At 46.1% G+C, this 17,242-nt stretch overlaps 1 long non-coding RNA gene across 1 annotated transcript; it reads left to right on the top strand.

Annotated features, from left to right (window-relative positions):
• The first annotated feature begins 3,247 nt into the window (after positions 1–3,247).
• On the top strand, positions 3,248–16,954 carry LOC144177938 (uncharacterized). Its single transcript, XR_013323884.1, has 3 exons — positions 3,248–3,345; positions 7,539–7,713; positions 15,963–16,954. It is a non-coding gene; the product is annotated as an uncharacterized LOC144177938 (long non-coding RNA).
• Positions 16,955–17,242: the final 288 nt, after the last annotated feature.

Here is a 17,242-nt window from a genome sequence, read left to right as displayed (position 1 = left end):
AGGTATTTTGAAGCCTGGAACGTGAGTACATTACATTACATAAATTGTCGAGGAGCGTGACACACATTCAGAACGAACAAACTCGTCCTTCACAGAACAAACGTGCCGAAAGAAGGACGATAGATTGATGAGAATTCCAGTTGTATTGATGTAGTCACCTACGTCACCACCACGCATGAAACAGCGTTGTCGGCAATTCCGAGTCTCAGTAAGTTGTTTATTGTCACAATGTCTCTTTTGTTGGCTAGATGTGATGGGCCAAAAAGTCAGGTGGTAGGGCTGCGGGGAAGGTTATTGAACTCCCGAGATAGTGCCCAGTGCTCCTATTAATCTAAAATACCTAACTTGCATGAAAGAGCCACTGTTACAAAGCAAGTCGAGAGCCTTCTGAACTTCTGTCGTGGGGTAGCAATGACGACAGTATGGCGTCATGCTGTGTCATTCGAACATTAATACAGGCAGCCGCTCGAGTGCACCGAAACCCATAAGAGCCGACGGGCGTCTCACCCCATGTTCGAGCAATAACCGTTCTTCGAAAACATTGCCATGCCATTCCCCCTCCTTCCTCCTCCCCTCTCCCAGGCGCTTGGTTGGGTCGGCGCAAAAGCGCGCAGACTGCGCTACAACCGGCCAGCCGGCAGTTCCACGAACAGGGACCCAGCTCTGCCTTCCCTCCAAGCACAAGCGGAGAGCATAACAAGTCAGCCCCCAGATCGCGCGCTCGCCACCCGCCGTCATCGGAAATGCCGTAGGAGACATTGCAAGCGCTCCTGCGCCCCAAGAAAGATCGACACTACGGTCATTCCTTGTACCTCCCCACAAACAAAAGCGAGTCTGCTGTAGCACCTTGTGTTCGTCGCCATGGCCATGTAGCATGCGCGAACACCACCGCGCCATGGAAGGAGAGTGGGGGCCTTCCAGGAACATAGAGACCAAGCTTATCCCGGGCACTCCAATCACACAACGATAGGCCGCATCCACAAGGTCGAGCGCCAGCCGCCTTCCTTACCATATCTTGCGAGTCACACCATCATGCCGGGTGAGCGTGTCTGAACCAGCCCAACTTCATTGCTAATTAAAATATTTCTATACCCAAACCTGTGTTGCCTGTTATATCCTCGACTCCCTGTTTACCCACCTAGTGGAGAGCATGAAGCTAACCCCCTATTGCGGCGTCAAAACGTGGACTATGCGAGGTGTTCTTTTCTGTAGGCAACTTCAAGTCCACTTTGAAATAACATAATGAACTCAAGCTGCGTCATATCGCGAAAAAGGCCTCTGAAAGTTCACTTACGTAACTGTAGGTGTTCTATTTCTTACTGTGTTTTTGTGTGTTGTATCTGATATTCCTAAAAGTATTATACACACTAAACTTTTTTACGCCCTTTTGGCCAAAAAAGGTGTAAAATAATTGAAAAAAGGGTGTTGGGAGGCCCTCACACCCTTTTTCTTGAATCTCAACACCCTCTTTCATTGCTTTCCACCCTTTTTTCGTGAAAAAAAGGGTGTTGACCAACCTCAACACCCTGTTTTGAGGAAGGGTGTTGAAAGGGTGTGGGAAAGGTGTTCAGCTCTTCATTGATTGAGGCCATGCATGCAATATAATTTCAAAAAGACATCCCATAGCACCATCCTCCCAACCTCGTCAAAAATGTTCAAAAGAAAAAAAAAAGCTGCCAAATTCAATAAAAAGCATCGGCAGCACCGACGTTGAAACAGGAAAAAATATCAGCCCTTGCTTGTTACGACTTCGACAGAACAACACTCCCCCTCCCACTTTTTGTTTTCTACAGCCTTGCACGGAGCACAGCACAGCCTTGAACTGTGACATCTGTATCATCATTCCGTCGTTCCCTGTTCCTCTCGTGCCCCACCAACACAATCATAGCCCTCTCTGACAACAGTCATTCTCGTCACTCAGTGGAGTTATAACGTACTAGCAATCACAATTTTATTCCATTCTTATTGTTAGCGACCGTAAATATTGTGTACAAATGCAATAAACAGACCACATAGTTTTTCCTGCAGAAACAACGTTGGAGAACAAGGCAGATATCAAAAGAAAACAATAGTTGGGGAGGTAGGGGCATGAAATCGGGCGCTAAATAAACAGACGCCAAATAATAATACGATTACTTACACTAGAACACTGCCAAATTTCATTTCGCAGTGTTATCTTACTATCTGCTGCTTTTTTTAACGTTCAAATCGAGCGCCAAAAGCTTCAGTTCGCGTTTTGTGTTTGTAAACTGAAATATCTAAACTTCTTTATTATAATACACACAATAAATAATAAACCTAAAGATTATGTTATATTCAGTAAAAGAGGCAATTATTTATTGTTGTCGTTTTAATTTGTTTACGCAACTCCCTGCCAACGGCCGATTCCCTGAGTACGGCGCGCGGCGGCGTGGCCGGATTCCGGAACAGATACCCCGTGACCCGTCTTTCATCGATTGTTTACGTGTTTACTGTGGTGTGCGGTTAAACAAGCACAGTTATTATGATTAATTGGGCACCTCGTCGTCTTCGGTTGTGTCTGTCGTGTTCGACTTCGCGATGAAGTATTTGAGAACTTTGCCACCTGAAGACGGCTAATTTCGTTGGCGCTTGCCTCTGAACGTCGCTCGCTCTTCTGCGTCGGCTCCTCTCGGTAAGCTGTCTCGTCACATTTGCCGCCTTTCTTGTCACTGGATGTCGTTTGTAGCTGTCATCGCCGCTTTAAGGATTCGTTAACAGGAGCACGCGTGTGTGAATTGTTTAACTGAACTGGCGAGGTTGAACCTAGAGGGCTCGTCTCTAGAAAGGCGATGTGCGAAAGATGTGGTGCTTGCATTGAGCGCTAAACGCACTGGCGCTCAGTAACGCCGTGGCGCTCAGTAACTCAGTAACTTTTCCCATTCCGCAGCACTATATTGAACAGCTTCAGAGTTCACCACTGCGAACCACGTCTTACGCGTAGTTTATCAGAACACGGGCGGCTACTCCTCTAAACTGTGCTGCGCAGCGTTTTCGGCTTCGTTGATCACCGCAGTCGTTTGTGCCGTGTTGGGAATTGCGAGGGAGAATCGTTTGCGAGCGAATGTGCGCGCCTCGCAAGCTTCGTTGCGTTTGCGGCGAGCCACCTCACCATGTGTACGGTGCCGCGGTACGCGGGCAGTGATTTTGGCTGAATGTTGTGTGCCCGAGACGTAACATTCGTGCACCTAATCATTTCCATTCTTGCATGTGTGGTAATCATGTGTCATCCCGTTTTGGACCTCTGGACGGTCTGAGCGCATCACGTCCCTCCATTCAACCGGACAAGAGCCACAAGCATTGTCAACAGTGTTTGGCCTCCAGAACGTAAGTTTTCAAACACAGTTTTGGTAGCACAGTGGGCTATCATACTTGAATATTGTTCGATCACTTGTTCGATCACTTGTTCGATCACTTGACATCACAAGTTCTCTCCCCCGTAACAATTATTGGTGTTTCATGCATAACCTAACATGTAGGCGCTCAATGGCAACCTTTATTGTTAATTTCGGAAAACTCAAAGTTTCACCCAAAATCATAATGTGGGCGTAGCAGTTAATCACCATGTATACGAACTTCCTGGTGTTAGTCATGTCTACGGTGAAGCCATATTTCTTAGGGGGTGACACAAAAATGTTATTACCTTTGTAGTTTATTCTTCGGTAAAGCCTTACCAGTTCTGTTTTCAGCTATTTTTTGGATGTTTATCATGTGAATTGACAGTCCTTGCAGTCCACTTTTTCAAATAGTTATGTAACTGCCTGTACCATTTAAACAGCCCTGATTGGGGTTCTGAAGGCTGCGATTTACGCACGCTAGTGCTGTACCGCCAATAAAGAAACATCCTTCCACAAAAAAAAAAGATTTGAAAAATGTAAAGTATCCGCAGCATTATTCTTAACTGGAACATGCTAATTGTTAGGCCTGGGGCTTTTCCTGAAAGCACTGTGGATGTTATGAGAGAGGAAAACCACTCAAACACATCTGCCAAGGCCGTTGCTGCTCCAAGATGCGTGCAAGCATTGAGTCTTCTGAGCAATACATTACACCTTTTTTTTTAAACAACCGACGTGCATGCTGAACGTACTCCTGATTGGGCGTTTGCCAGGCGCAAGGAATTTTTTTTCGGGGGGGGGGGGGGGAGCCGTGGTCGACCAAAAGATGGGACGGGGAAATATGTAGGCAAGACATCTTGCGCGTTGTTTTGCAAACGATGCTTGAAATAACTGACTTTAACATGCGATTTGTGTATGCTCAACGCTAACTGTAGAGCCCACCTTAAAGGAGCCATGAAGAGAAAATGCAAGTTGGTTTTATTCGAAAGATTTCGTGTTTTATAGTGCCCCCAGCGCTTGTCTGGATACAAACGGTGCTTTATTCACTGAGAAATTAAACAATTTAGGTTAAAATTTTGATTTTCCCGCTCAATCGTGCGTTTTCGTGGTCCCAAATGACATCACAGGAACCGACCGCTCTGCAGCCTAGAGTACCTTCATTCACGCATCCGCCGTACAGGGCAGAGACACGTATACGCTGGCGCCGCCATTTTCGGTTGCTCGCTCGCCGCCGAAGCAAGTCATTGTGTCAAAACCGCGCTAAAATTATCGCCGCAACGCGGTTTACTGAAGAAGTTTGAATCATATTGTCTGTTTCGCGTTGCTAGGTCTCGTGGGAAACGAAAAGAATAACGCGTTGAGCCTGTTGGCCCAATCGCGGCGGCACGGGACCGTTCAAAGGTTGTCTCCACCCTGTACAGCGGTGTTGGTTTGTTCCCGCGTTTTTTTACGTTCTGTAACCTAGATGGCGCCACCATACCGTGGCAAGCGTTTGGTTTGTTTTTGCCCGCATTTAAATCTGGCTTGTTTTTGTTCTGGGAGAAAATATTCGTTCGCTGAAACAGTGCTCGCTCGACAAATGGGGTCACGTAAGACACCGTTGCTTGGGTCAATCGGCCAGTGTCGTCTGAGACAACCCCAAGCCCCGCAGTGCTGTGCAGCTAAACCAAGCATGCTGTGCGCAGTACGAACAGCAGAACGCATCAGTACTTCTATGTTTACATGTGCTTTCGTAACTTCCACTGTTTGTCCCATCATTATTATTGCTTTGTAAAGAATGTGCCCTAAATTTAAGCGCAAATCGCTCATTCGTCTAGTTTGTAAGCTCTACCAAATTGGCGTCTGCTTCTGCCAGCCTCCGCCAATCGCAGAGCTTAGCTCATGTGACATTATAGGTTCTGTTGCGGGAAATGAGCTGGTGGGTCGCATGACCATTCCCGTTTTTCCTAATTATGTAGCTTATTTGAGCGAAGTTTACGTTAAAAGTGGTGTCAGTATGATTCTAACGAGACAATCTTTTGAATGAACCAAACTTGTGTTTTCTCTTCATGGCTCTTTTAAGGAGCTTAGATGGTGATGATAATTAGGATCACCTAAATTCCCGTTCGCTGGTCTATGGGCAGACCACGGGCGAATCATTCGTCCGCAGAGCAGGTGGTTAGGCGGACCCGCGCTCGTGAGCGTGATCATGAGTGCGCTCGTGAGTGGCGCGCGGTCCCCGAAGTTCGTCGGGAGGAAGTGGAGGCCAACACTGAATGTTTGCTATCAAGATTCTCGTGTTTTAGATTTCCTTTAGAAAAGGGACTATTAAGTTTTCTTGTCAGCTATGAAGTACAGTCGAGCACGATTTGAAGGTTATCGCGCCAGCATTGAGCGGCCAAGCGTGCCACCAGCCCACGGTTTCGTTTCGGAACCATGAAAATCGAGATTTCGCACTCTTCGCTCCCTTGTTGGCTGTTCCATGATACAACAATGGCCCGCACGACTGACTTGCCACCCTTTTGGTTTCAAGCTGTACATTCGTTGTTATCAAGCACAGACTTGGACTTGGTTGCCCTTTATTACGCCGACGATAACGAAACTTGCATGGAATATTTGCTAAAGCTGGTGTTCTTTCTGCTTCGTTTGAAAGAGTAGCTTTCCCGCGACAACCATCGAATCGCAGTGGACTGTACATGCGGCGCATTCGTATATTATGGCGGTGAAGCTAGCAAACGTGCGTCTTCGTCCTTAAGTAATCGCCTTTTGTTATTTTTTGTGCTAGTAACGTGAGTAGTAAACTTGCGCTAAGCAGAACACCTCATTGCACTGCTGTTGAATGTTGAGCTTGTTGCACGTTTCTTAAATTTCATTATATTTCTATCTGTTAAATCGAAACAGACATGGCTTCAGTAAAATTCCGGTTAAGCAAATACAGAATGCTGATTCTAACCAAGAGGGAGGTCAAGGAAACAGTGGAATAGTGCCAAAAAAACAAAGCTCCGCAATAAGGAGAATTGTGTAGTTTTGTTGACGTGGAGGAAATACAACATGGGCAGAGCAATGCTTTTTATGCAGCAGAAATTATGGATCTGCAATAGTCAATGAAATGCGATGTCGGTAGAAAAATAAACATATCAAGGATTGATAGTTGACTGAACAATATACAGCGACATGCTCTGTCATGTGATTATACTTTGTACCAGTGTAAAGACAAGGAATGACACGCTCCCGTCCACATGTAAGCCTATATGAGGCTTTTCCTGCTGTTCTGCCATTCCCCGGCCGTGCTGTTCCGCCATTGAAACAGTGGGGCTGTTTTGATCGGCTCGCAGCAGGTTCCCGGCGCTTGTCGGTGTATCCGGCGCGAAATGCAGCCGGGCTGTATATATTGACAGGTACAGCATCTGGAGCGGGCGCAGGGATCAGACGTTGACATAGCCCTTGTTTTCAGCTTTATGTGAGCAAGAATGTCCTTAAAACTGCAGGTAACTTCAGGCGGTTTTTCAGGCTGCCTAAACCGCACCCCAGCCTTGGCATAAAACATTATGAAGAAGGGGGGGGGGAGCACCTGGACCCCCCCCCCCCCGGCTACGCCCTTGGCGTGTGCTTATTCTTTCTTACATCCACCACATTCGAGTCGTCACGTTGAATTGGGAATGCTGGAATCCAGCATGTGCTGGCAAGATACGAGAGCTTGAACACAACCCACTTGCCCACAATGAGTTTTCAAAGATCTCCACCACCTGAAGGTACTGAAGTGAGATGTAAGCATTGCCTGAAAACCATTCCAGATAAGGGTACGAAATTATAGTTATGGGCCTTTCTCGCCGATTTACGTGTTTTGAACAAAAAAAGTGCCATTTAAAGGTAACACGTCGTTCCCTGCCGATTTCTGATGCCTGATTAAGTTTGTGGGCATAAATGTAGCAGCTTTCTCACATGTCTAACGTGTATGCGGGCTTGTTAGGAGTGAAGTAGGTAAAAATTGAAAGGTTTGATTGTAGTGGTGTATAGATTACCTACATTGTTTTCATTCCTAGCAAAGAAAAATTGAGGTAACCTGCCAATTGTTCTGCATTGCTGCATTTTATTATGCTTGTATGATCCGTAGAACCTGCAGGAGTTCAGCTGCTTGTTAAAGGAAAAATGAACAATGGTACAAAAAGAAGAGCATCTACTAAATAAAAATCTTCACAATCGCAGGATGCCAACGGTCCACCTACCAACTTGCGTCCTCCATTGTTTCTGCTGGCTGGAGCGGCGCATGGAGCATTTTTCAGCTTCTCGAAGTTTGTGATCAAGCGGTGCCCCAAGTGAAGGATGCCGCAGACGGATCTTCTGTTTTAATGCCACAATTTCATGTGCTGAGCACTTACTCGTAAGGCATTTTAAATATTCATCTATTCATCATCCCAGAGGGTATGTTACCTTCGTCTTGGGTGGAATGTGGCTGGAATCAGGTTATTTGTGACAGAAACAAGTGAACCACGTGGGGAGGGTCATTGAGGCCTTGTTGATTGCGCATGGTTCTGAAATAACGTTTTCATTCAGCTGAATACTTTCTAAATATTACAATTTGTGAACAAAATATGATAAAAGTCATGATTAGTTGTACTACAGTGCAGGAAAGAAATGCCAGCACATGTTTTAAGAGCCTCTTATATTTCAGGTCATTGGCTGGTGAGCAATAAAACCGAACTCAAAATTGTTTAAAGTGAAATCAAATATTTGTTGTCACCAGTGCATGACCCGTAGTAAAAGCTATCTGGTCTCCCAATATCAAATGAGACAGGAAATGCCAAAAAAATAAGGAAATAAACAAGACAGCTTGCTACAATAAACCAATTCAAAGAATTGCTCAATGTCCATAAAGTGGTTGCTTGCTACAATAAACCAATTCAAAGAATTGCTCAATGTCTATAAAGTGGTGATTCAGGCGGCTTAGTTCGGTGTTGATGAAATACAAGCAGGCACTCGCCTGGTCAAAAACAAATAAACAAATAAAGACATTTTGGGGCCCCTACTGGTCCCTTGATCACAATGAAAGGGGGTGAAAGGTCTCGATTATTTATAGGTTCGGTGGCGCAGAGTGCGCATGTGTATCTCGGGGAGATTACCCCGCGACCGGTTAATCGTGTTTTTAGTTGGTTGAATTTGCACTGATTCTAAAAGTAGTCGTGTCGACAGGCGCTTCTCTGACGCGATTATGCTTGCGGAGTACCAATTGATGACGTGGTCAGTAGCCAGGTGATGATCCGCCAAGGCATTTCAGCTTACATTGCCCTTTTTGACATCGTTCTGGTGCTATTGAATTCTTCTTTTAAAAAATTCCAGTGAACTATGTAGGATGCATTGCTATCCTTGCATGGAATTTTGTAGGCAACTCCGGGGAATCTTGATTTTCTAAAGGGTCCTTCACGCGTACCAGCTTCTGCTTAAGCCTGTTCGTTGGCACGTGTGCAGTTTTAACGCCATATGTGCCAAACACCCTTGCAAGAGCTTCACTGATGCCTTGCGTGTAGGGGACGGCAGCGCGTTTTTGCCTGTCTTCTTCAGGAACCCTTTTTGAGGAGGCAACTGAAGCCCGCAATTGTTGCGTCCTCACAAGCTTTGAAGGGTAGCCGTTACTGCGAAGGTCCTTCCTTACCACGGCTAGCTCTTGCTCTTGCAGACCAGGCTCAGAGCAGATTCGTGATGCGCGTGAGAAGAGTGCAGCGGCGACGGAGCATTTTTGGCCTATAGGATGCGCAGAGTCGAACCCCAGGTATCTACCCGTGTGGGTCGGCTTTCGATACACAGTGGTTGTAAATCCTTTGGCCGACCGTCTGACAAGTACGTCGAGGAAGGCGATCTGTCCATTATTTTCCTGTTCCATGGTGAACTGGTTGCTTGGAACACAAGAGTTTAGATGCTCAATTAAAGGCATTACGTCTCGGCGGTGGATCACACAAAAACAGTCGTCTACGTAGCAGACAAAGATCTTGGGGCCGTCTTGTACGAGCATAGCGCAGAATTTTCTAGAGCCTCTAAGGCAATATTCGCACAGACTGCTGAAATGGAATCTCCCATCGCTGTTCCAAACCGCTGCTTGTAACATTATACGTTGAAAACAAAACGTGTTCTGCAGGCCAAATTCCAGGCAAAATTACGCGGTCCGGAGTTGCAAGGATCTACTCGAGAACGATGCATCTCTGCCTTCACGTTCGCCAATTGAGACGCAAGACTTATATTGTCTCCTGGAATTTGGCCTGCAGAACACATATATTTTGTTTTCAACGGACCAGCGGTTTTGAACAGGGATGGGAGCTTCCGTTTCAGTAGTCTGTGCGAATATTGTCCTAGAGGCTCTAGAAAATTCTGCGCTATACTCGTACAAGACGGCCCCAAGATGTTTGTCTGCTACGTAGACGACTGTTTTTGTGTGATCCACCGCCGAGACGTAATGCCTTTATTTGAGCATCTAAACTCTTGTGTTCCAAGCATCCAGTTCACCATGGAACAGGAAAATAATGGACAGATCACCTTCTTCGACGTACTTGTGAGACGGTCGGCCAAAGGATTTACAACCAGTGTGTATCGAAAGCCGACCCACACGAGTAGATACCTGGGGTTCGACTCTGCGCATCCTATAGGCCAAAAACGCTCCGTTGCCGCTGCACTCTTCTCACGCGCATCACGAATCTGCTCTGAGCCTGGTCTGCGCAAGCAAAAGCTAGCCGTGGTAAGGAAGGACCTTCGCAGCAATGGCTACCCTTCAAAGCTTGTGAGGACGCAACAATTGCGGGCTTCAGTTGCCTCCCCCGAAAGGGTTCCTGAAAAATACAGGCAAAACCGCGCTGCCGTCCTCTACACGCAAGGCATCAGTGAAGCTCTTGCAAGGGTGTCTGGCACATATGGCGTTAAAATTGCACACGTGCCAACGAACAGGCTTAATCAGAAGCTGGTACGCGTGAAGGACCCTTTAGAAAAATCAAGATTCCCCGGTGTTGCCTACAAAATTCCATGCAAGGATTGCGACGCATCCTACATAGGTGAAATCGAGAGCATGATGGAATCCCGTCTGGCCGGGAGGGTACATTAGGAACGAAAAAGAGACGCCGACCAGTCCAAAAAAAACGTACTGACGTTTGGGCTTCCAGCACCGAAGCCTTGTTCACAATAAATGCATCACCAGAAGTGGGTCGTTTAAGTGGGCTTCTATAATCGCTGCAAAGAGCGTGAGTAGATCGGGTTTAGATTTCCGTCGTTACGATTGACTGTGTTAGATGTGGTCTGAATGATTAGTGATTCCAGATGTAGCCGTGATGGTCACTTTTTCTGTAGCGACGATTCTTGCATTGTCCCAATCAATCTTGTGGTCATTCACGACGGCGTGTTTGGCTAAAGGATTGTTGCGGACGCTTTTATTCTTTACTTCACGTGCGTGCTGCTGCCGATGATTCTTATAATTTCCTGATTCCCCGATATACACGCCGCTGCAGTCTGCACAAGGTATCTCGTATACCACACCTGGGAAGCGCTCCTTGTGCAAGCGGTCCTTGACTCTCACGAGCTCATGGCGCATCTTTTTGGCTGAAACGTGGGCCACCTGCACGTCATATTCCCGTAAGATACGTGCCAAACATTTACTTGTTCCTGGAAGGTAATGCACAGGAGCTCGCTTCATCGGGGCAGGAGGCACGTCCAGTTGTCCCCGTCGTGTCAGTTGGCGTTCTGTTGTGTTTATAATGTGCCTCGGTAGCCAGGTCGTCCCGTACCTTTGCCGTGTCCACCACCGCATCCTCGGGCTTCGAGCACGATCTTTTCGCACGCTGCAGTAGCGTGCTAACAACAGCCGTCTTGCGGGAAGCGGGGTGCACGGAGTTGAAGTTCAGGTAGCGGTCTGTGTGCGTTTCCTTGCGGTACACGCTGAAACGTAGCCTCTGGCCCTGCCGAGACTCGAGGACGTCCAGGAAGGGAAGTTTGCCATCGGCCCCCTCTTCTGACGTGAACTGAATGGCACGTTCCATACTGCTGAGGTGGGCCAGCAAGCTGTTCGCCGCGTCTTTCTGAACGACGCCGAAACAATCGTCGACATAACGCAAGAACACTTTTGGTTGAGGGGCAAAGGAGGCTAGCGCGCGTGCTTCCAGCGCTTCCATAGTCAGGTTCGCCGCCGTGACCGAAATAGCGGCACCCATTGGAGTCTCCTGCCTTTGCTTGTAAAAATGGCCTATAAATACGAAGTACGTATTGTTGAGGCAAAAATCTGGAAGCCTACGTAGTTCTGGCACATCCATCGGTGATCTCTTGGGCAACGTCTGATCAGCCTTGAGAGCAGCGGTGCATAGGTTGACAGCCAGGTCAATCGGAATGCTCGTGAAAAGGGACTTCACGTCGAAGGACACCATCAAGTCGTCTTTCTCGATCACGGTGTTGCGAGTCTTCTCGACAAAATCGAAAGAATTACGAATGTGAGTGGTCCCTTTACCGACGAGCGGAGCCAGAACTTGGTGCAGGGCCACCTGTCGAAGTTCCTGCACCAAGTTCTGGCGCCGCTCGTCGGTAAAGGGACCACTCACATTCGTAATTCTTTCGATTTTGTCGAGAAGACTCGCAACACCGTGATCGAGAAAGACGACTTGATGGTGTCCTTCGACGTGAAGTCCCTTTTCACGAGCATTCCGATTGACCTGGCTGTCAACCTATGCACCGCTGCTCTCAAGGCTGATCAGACGTTGCCCAAGAGATCACCGATGGATGTGCCAGAACTACGTAGGCTTCTAGATTTTTGCCTCAACAATACGTACTTCGTCTTTATAGGCCATTTTTACAAGCAAAGGCAGGAGACTCCAATGGGTGCCGCTATTTCGGTCACGGTGGCGAACCTGACTATGGAAGCGCTGGAAGCACGCGCGCTAGCCTCCTTTGCCCCCTCAACCAAAAGTGTTCTTGCGTTATGTCGACGATTGTTTCGGCGTCGTTCAGAAAGACGCGGCGAACAGCTTGCTGGCCCACCTCAACAGTGTGGAACGTGCCATTCAGTTCACGTCAGAAGAGGGGGCCGATGGCAAACTTCCCTTCCTGGACGTCCTCGTGTCTCGGCAGGGCCAGAGGCTACGTTTCAGCGTGTACCGCAAGGAAACGCACACAGGCCGCTACCTGAACTTCAACTCCGTGCACCCCGATTCCCGCAAGACGGCTGCTGTTAGCACACTACTGCAGCGTGCGAAAAGATTGTGCTCGAAGCCCGAGGATGCGGCGGTGGACACGGCAAAGGTACGGGACGACCTGGCTACCGAGGCACATTATAAACACAACAGAACGCCAACTGACACGACGGGGACAACTGGACGTGCCTCCTGCCCCGATGAAGCGAGCTCCTGTGCCCTACCTTCCAGGAACAAGTGAATGTTTGGCACGTATCCTACGGGAATATGACGTGCAGGTGGCCCACGTTCCAGCCAAAAAGATGCGCCATGAGCTCGTGAGAGTCAAGGACCGCTTGCCCAAGGAGCGCTTCCCCGGTGTGGTATACGAGATACCTTGTGCAGACTGCAGTGGCGTGTATATCAGGGAATCAGGAAATTATAAGAATCGTCTGCAGCAGTACGCACGTGACGTAAAGAATAAAAGCGTCCGCAACAATGCTTTAGCCGAACACGCCGTCGTGAATGACCACAAGATTGATTGGTACAATGTAAGAATCGTCGCTACAGAAAATGTGACAGCATCACGGCTACATCTGGAATCACTAATCATTCAGACCACATCTAACACAGTCAATCGTAACGACGGAAATCTAAACCCGATCTACGCACGCTCTTTGCAGCGATTATTTAAGCCCACTTAAACGACCCACTTCTGGTGATGCATTTATTGTGAACAAGGCTTCCGTGCTGGAAGCCCAAACGTCAGTACGTTTTGTTTGGACTGGTCGGCGTCTCTTTTTCGTTCCTAATTCTACATAGGTGAAACTGGAAATTTTTAAAAGAATTCAATAGCACCAGAACGATGTCAAAAAAGGCAATGCAAGTTGAATTGCTTCGGCGGATCATCACCTGGCTACTGACCACTCCATCGATTAGGATTCCGCAAGCATAATCGCATGAGAGAAGCGCCTGTCAACACGACTACTTTTAGGATCAGAGCATATTCAACCAACTAAAAACACGATTAACCGGTAGCGGGGTAATCTCCCCGAGATATACATGCGCAATCTGCGCCACCGAACCTATAGATAGTCGCGACCTTTCACCCCCTCTTCATTGTGAACAAGGGGCCAGTAGGGGCCCCAAGGCGTCTTTATTTATTTGTTTTTGACCAGGCGAGTGCCTGCTTGTATTTCATCAATGAATCACCCTCCCCTGACGAGTTTTCGTCGAACCTTGGACTCTGTTAGGTGTCAGTGGGTTTACACAGCCAACTTGTGGGGACGCACATAAGCTCTTAACAAATGAGCTGCGTAGTGGCTATGCACTAGCCATGGTTTTTATTAGTTGCCTTGATGTATATGATCTTCTGTCGCAGTGTTTTAGGTAGCTCACTCGCACATTATTCCTTTGTTTTTGGACATTGTGGAGTGTCCAATGTATATTCCTTCTATTTCTGATGTTTATTGCAACTGTAAATATGTCAGGAGTCCCGTACTGTGTGCATGAAGGCAGCCTAAATAAAAAATTGGCTGCCGTGTCTTTGCTTAGAGGGGCCATGCAGACAACACACAAGTTTGATTCATTCGACAGATTGCCTCGTTAGAATCCTACTGACACCATTTTTAGCTGCACTTCACTCGAATAAGCTATATAATTAGGAAAAACGGAATGGCCATGCGACCCACTAGCTCATTTCCCACAGCAGTACCTATGATGTCATATGTCCCCAGCTGTGCGATTGGCTGAGGCCGGCAAAAGCAAACGCAAATTGGGCAGCCCTTATAAGCATGCCGAATGAGCTATTTGCACCTAAATGTAATGCATATTCATTTTACAGCAGTAAAAATGGGGCAGTAAACAATCAAAGTTACGAAAATACGCGTACACATAGAAGTACCGATGCGCACTGCTGTTGGTACGGCGTGCACTATGCTTGTTTTAGCTGCACAGCACTCCGCCGCTTTCGAGTTGGCTTGCACGGCCCTGGCCGATTGGCATAGGCGATGTTGTCTTACGTGACCCTGTTTGTCGAGGATACCTCATGTTTCATAAAACCATTACTTTCTACAGTAACGAAAACAAGCCAGGTGCAGACGCGGTCAAAAACAAAGCAATGGCAAACAACGGTTTGTGGATGAGTATGGTAGCTCCACCTGGGAGGACTGATGGCTAGCAAGGCTGCAGACCCGAGTGACGCAGTAGTTTCTTTGATTACATGCACTTATGGCTTCATTGCTGATATCCCAAAAACACGATATGGTGGGAGAATCAGACTTTTAACCTAAATTAATTTCTCAGTGAATGCAGCATCATTTGCTGAAGCGGTGGGGCACTATAAAACAGGAAATATTTCGAACGAAGCGAACTTCTATGTTGTCCGAATGGCCCCTTTATAATGCACTGTATTGTATTTTTGGTTCCTGTAGTGATGTCACCATGAAGGAACCGCAGTAGACAAAGTTAATGTTAGCGCTTTACCATGCATTTTTTTTTGTGTTTGATGGAAACAAATATAGTACTCTAACCAAGGACTTTATCCGAAGCGTTCCCAACGTTTCGGAACCTACTTGGCTCCTTCATTAGAACTGTCTATGTTTGACCAAGAGCCATAGTTCTACATATAAACAATTTTTTTGTTTGCTGCAGCGGATCAGAGGCTAGGGCACAAATAGGGGGTAGAACAGCTAGATATCTGTTCAACTTTCGCCGGCTTGCTTTGGTGTGACAACTGTATCTAGTTGTCAATTCCAATTTGTTGTGGTCAGTTTTTCTCAACTAAATTGTAGCTTTTTTAAAGATTATGGAAGGTTTTGTGGGCCTAAAGGGTTGCCGCATTGCATGTTTGGCCTATGTAGCGTTGAAAGCTGATATTTTGCTTCAAAGTGGAATGTTGGCCTAGCATCATGGTCCTGTGGTTGCTGCTCACTTTCATTCATGCCATTATTTTTTATATTATCACTTAAAATTAAAAGTTAACCAATCTGCTGTCATTTTAATTTTGTCACCTGCTTTATACTTTCTTTTTTTTCAACTGTCTGTAAGGAGTGACAATTCGTCTTTTTATGATACCAAGGCATCGAACTGTGCTAGTTGGTACATGTTTGAATGGATGAAAAACCAGTGGAAAACACAGGGTACGGAAGAGAACGACGGGATAAGCTTGTCCTGTTGTTCTCTTTTAACTGTGTCCTGTGTTTACGCTGGTTTTTCATCCATTCAATTTTCATGAATTTGTTCAACAGTGATTAGTTTAAGTGCTCAAGCAATTTTTGGCTTGAAGGTTCCGTGTAGCATTTATATAAGTGCTCTCTGCTCTTTTTTTACCCAAGACCCCATTACCAGCCTTAATGAGATTGTCTTTTGTAGACATGAAGTTGAAATAAATATTTGTTTGCATTGCTTTGCATATTTTGAAAGAATTGCTTGCTCACTTTCTTTCAACCCTGTTTCTTAAACCTGCTTAAAGCATTTTTCCATGTTTATTTTTTTTCAGAACCAGGAAGGGTGCTCATCCTCGGTTCTTGCTGAAGCACCAGTATCTGTACTTCACACGTGAGCTTTGAACACACAGTAATTATGGTATGAAACATTTTACCAGTATTAGCTTGCTTTGTAGATGTCAAAGCTCTCGACAGTGTAGTACATTGTCTGGTGTAGTGCACAATCTCTCTATAACAGCACCCGCTGGGTGCTGTTGTAGAGAATAATTTTGTGGCTATAATACTTGAGATTATTTTAAAATGTACATCAAATACTAGTAAGAATAGCTCTCTAAATTGGTGGCCATTTTCCTGGTGGAGGCAGAAAGTGAAAATGCCCATGTGTGGAGATTTAAGTCCACAATAAATATCCCAAAGTTGCCAAAGCTAATCCAGAGCCCTCCTAGCGGTGCACCTAATATCCCATGTGCAGCTTTGTGTAAAAACAGCCAGAAATGTATGATCAATTTAAATTGATTTTAATGTTTCTAAATGCAAGTATTCTAAGTTTAAGCTGCCTTATTTAGTAAAATATTTTCTAACAATTGCATAGCTACCAAAGGTTTACAGAAAAGCTTTCATTGGTTATGCACCTTCTCAGCGAAACAAAAATGTCATTAAGAAAAGCAGAAAAAACCTAAATATGGCAAGTAGCAACAGTAAAGCTGCTAATAAAAAAGATGCTAAACGTTTTATTGATAATATTGCTGATTTTACTTCTAGTCAACTCTTAAAAGGGCTATAGACGGGTTTGATGGTTCCCATGACGCACCTCGTAATACTAGACGAAACTAATGGGCACTGGCTGTTGGCTTTTCATTTGCAACATCGAAAAATGACCCCACATCCACCAGCAGGGACATAATGCAAGGCACCATGCACAAGCTAGACTCATGATAAAATACTGCTATAACAACAATGTCATCACATTTCAACCAGGGAACTCATATGCATTGTTCTGTGATGTTTACAGTTCTTGGTATTGCTATGGGGGGTCATTTTTCATGAAGCAAAGAGAATAATGTAAAATAAAATAAGTGGCAGTGGGGACCCAACTTTTATGGGTAGAATAAAGCCACAGTACGTAGGGAAGTATACATATTGTATTTGGTCTGCCTTAATATTGAGCTTTTCTGCTCAGCTCAAGAATAAGGCACTAAACATTGCGAGTAGCTACCGTGATTGGAAGTTTGATGAAATGCTGAGAAGCCAAGGGTTTTAAGGTTCGAAGAACTTTTGTGCAGTTGATTTGTTGCACGCTTTCTTGCTTTCACTGCATAACACGTCTATGCTG

The sequence above is a fragment of the Haemaphysalis longicornis genome, unplaced genomic scaffold (assembly GCF_048455015.1).
Source record: "Haemaphysalis longicornis isolate Haplotype H1 unplaced genomic scaffold, Haemaphysalis longicornis Haplotype H1 scaffold_35, whole genome shotgun sequence".
Lineage (NCBI taxonomy): Eukaryota > Metazoa > Arthropoda > Arachnida > Ixodida > Ixodidae > Haemaphysalis > Haemaphysalis longicornis.
This window is presented reverse-complemented; position numbering and strand designations above follow the sequence as displayed.